This window comes from Pinus tabuliformis, chromosome Q (assembly GCF_031772625.1).
Source record: "Pinus tabuliformis cultivar Carrire ecotype Pingquan chromosome Q, CPIR1, whole genome shotgun sequence".
Classification (NCBI taxonomy): domain Eukaryota; kingdom Viridiplantae; phylum Streptophyta; class Pinopsida; order Pinales; family Pinaceae; genus Pinus; species Pinus tabuliformis.
Window position 1 is genome coordinate 1,049,286,532 of NC_142296.1, and position 3,753 is coordinate 1,049,290,284.

Here is a 3,753-nt window from a genome sequence, read left to right on the forward strand (position 1 = left end):
GAGGAAAGAATCAGAGTCCTAGAGAAGGATTTGACATTAGAAAAACCATTTGGAGACATGAAAAATATATTGTGGGCCAATATCATTGATTCCATCAATAATATTTGGCCTTCTATCCAGGTAATTTTTGAAGAGACTGAATTAATTAAAGTAGTTATGGAAGCTATACAAAAGACTAAAGAAGAACTGGGAGATAAACCTGAAGAGGCAAATCAGTTGATTTATTTTTGAATAGTAGGAACATGTACCAGCTGGACGAGTTAGAGATTGAGGATAGAACAACTACTATTATTGAAATAAATAAAGTTCTTACTAAAAGGAACTTAATGCTTAATTTAGAGAAAAGGTGTCAGAGTATTCAGGCAGACATAGATAGCTTCATGTTGAAATATGGCATTTTGAGAGAGAAAGGCCTTCCTAGCCCACTGGTTATACATGACAAGTTAATGACACAAGAAGACTATATCGAGAGATTAAATAAACAGGCCAGGAGCCAAGCAAGTTCTTCAGGAGTAAAAGCATTACCTACAAGAAAGGTACTTTATGATGGCTTGGAGAATCTATTTTACATAGAACATGAAGTAAAACATCTATTCACCAACAAACCCAATTTTGCTAAGTACACAGAAGCTGATGAAGTTTACATGAATATGATCAGGATGAAATTACCGGATAACGAATGGTGGACCAGTTTGACTGATTTACTATAAGGTTACTATAGTAAATATGTGGAGTAAAAGATGTTTACCATGGTAAATTCTGGTAATACAGGATGAAAGGATGAAACAGCATAGGTAAAGAGTATCAGTAGGTGAAGATAAGAGTGAAGTCCAAAACATAAATACCAAGGCAACTGCAAGAGCCAAATCTGAGTTCTAGTATCCAGTACATTCACAAATAAAGGGATAGCAAACAATTTGTTTTCCATTTGTCTCTATCTTCGTGTGGAAGATAACTTTTGTTTCCTAGAATAAATCTCATATAGTTATGAGATATTTTGTATTAATTTTTGTATAAATACTTCACAAATTGAAGTAATTAGGGTGGATTAAAAAGCATTTCAGTAGACTTTTTATTTTGAATCAAAGGAGCTATTGTAATCAAGGATGGACTAATTTACTGGATTAAATAAAGCTGAGGACATTTCACTCGATTCATGTGCACTGTGGGAAACAAATAAGTATCACTTCTCTGAGTTTGATTATTGTTTTCCTTTATGTTATGAAATATCATATGTGTTTCTTATAATTCTTAAAAGCAAACAAGGAATAATATCATCAGATTTAGCTTAAGTTCTCTCTGTTTCAACTGTTTGCTTATTTAATGTTTTCTACTAAATTGCTTAAGTTTGGGAATTCTTAGTTGCTCCCTTACTGCTGTAATTCATCCCCTCTATTGGTCCCTAGTACAAGATTCTTAATTGCCCTTACTATTGGCCAAACCTCCCTTCTTCATCTTAATCCTTGTTAAGGATTCTTCATTGCCCTTGGCCCTGGTTAAGGTTTTCATCCATTGAGACCTTCAAATTTGTCCTTGCTGTGCTAGCTTGCCTTGTGAACTCCTACTTCGATGATTAATCAAATCCTGATAAAACTTTCCTACTTGACTCCATAGCCCAATGGCCTAAATACCTGCTTTGCCCATCTGTTTCCTTAATTCCACCAAACAAATCAAAACAAATTCCTTAAACATTAATAACTAGCCTAATATCATATCAAAACAATGCTAAATTATAAAGAGAGAGTCCTCTCTGGACTTAGGTTGGCTAGAACCTGATTGATTTGTAGTTACCTTGGACACTTTCCTTCTTTTAAATAACTTCTAAGGAAAATCTAAGTGATAACAGGTCATATCCAAACATGTTATTGTATAAGCGAATTAGAGATTGGAATATTTCTATAACAATAAATGTTTTTCCAACCTCCGCGCCACCTATTACAAGTACATACAATGGGTCATTTGGATTTTTTTTCTTCTCTTCAACAATTTCTTTCACTATTCTTGCTTGTTCTGGGTTAAGAATTCTCATGATTTTATAGAATTATGTTTCTTCTAATACTTTTGACTGCTTTACAAGTTCATAAGGTCTCTCAACAATTGATTTTTCATTTTTATCCTTTTGCAAATATTGTATATCTGATTCGATATCATATTCTTGATAACATTTTTCATTTTATATTTCTTCACACAAAGAAAAATTTCTTTCAAATAATTCGCTTTCTTTGTTTTCAAGATCAATAGATATGCTATCAATATTGATCCACCTTGTAATTTCTTTGTTGATGAATTTTCGCTCGTTATATTTTATGATTTTCTCAAATAACAAATATGCATTCTTCCAACTCGAATATAGTTCCCTAAATATGTTTTCATCACTACGATATGGGACATACAACATCAATTGTTCTCTGTAATAATTATCAACATCAATATGTTTATTATACTTTACGTACCTTATAACATATGGTCTCTTAACACTTCCTATTTTTTTGCCTTGCAGTGTATAACAAGATGCAAATTCTGCTAAACATACATGTTTGATCTTTTCTGGTCGTTGCAAATAGCAATCGATAATTGATAAACATGCTATGTTTTCTAAATCATCCAGTTCACGTTCTAGGTCTCTTGGTTTCTTTAGTAAAAATGTTCGGTCATCTATTTCTAAAGTATTAATAAATATACATTTTCTTAAACTAGTATTTAGTGGCATTGGAAACGCTATACATACAACTTGTTGTGCAAACATTTGTCGTAAGTTCAATAAATATTTTCCAAGTCTTGCAATTGTTTTAATGACATCACCATCATTTTTTTTACACTCGTTTCACGCACGTTTAAACATAGATGTCATTGTTTTATCTAGCTTTGTCATGTATGAACTACAATAAGTACGTGTAGCATATGAATTAAGTACAAATTGAGCATCAATATTTTCACCCCAGATTAACATAATATGTTGAGAAAAGCCTTATTCCAAATGTTTGTTGGTTCTATTTAAAAAATAAATGTTCTTCGTTTCATAGTACACTTAATTGCATGGTTTTTTTTTGTCAATTTGTTTGTGATCCTCTAGGCTTGACTTGTGGGTTGAGGAGCCAGGACCCAAGGGCATCTAATCCGTCAAAGTCACCCGAGGATCGCACCCAGCCTGGGCCACACCGCCTGTAAGTTGACTAGATTTTTTAGCATGTCTCCTCCCCCTAGCATAGGGCACAACCACCCCCCGTGAGGTTTCATCCTGGATCGCCTTGCTAACAAGGCCCATCCTCAAATAGTTGTGCTAGTGGGACTTGACCTGAATTGCATAGATATAATCAGACTCTCTTATACCTATTTATTCCAGAAAACTATCAAATGTATATGTCTCATCATGTTCCATATGTTCTAGTGAATCAAATATCGTTCTTTCATTCACCTTTGTTTTTGCATTGTCGAATTCCATAGGCTCAAGTATTTGTGTTCTTGGCATTGGTATTATCATAAAATTGAACCTCCAATGCATTTGTTTTCTTTTCCTACAAGTGTTTGTGTGACGATGACGTTGGACAATTTTCATATTTGTAGGTAGTTTAGTTGAATCAACACAAGTACTTGTGAATGAAGTTTTCAATTTCAGTATTTGTACTTGTTCCATAGATGAGAGCATTTTTAATCCATATTCATGTTGGCTTCCTCGATTTTGGAATTATGTTACAAAGAAATAGTTAATGATATCACCAAAGTACTTGGAATCATGTGAAATTAATTGTCATA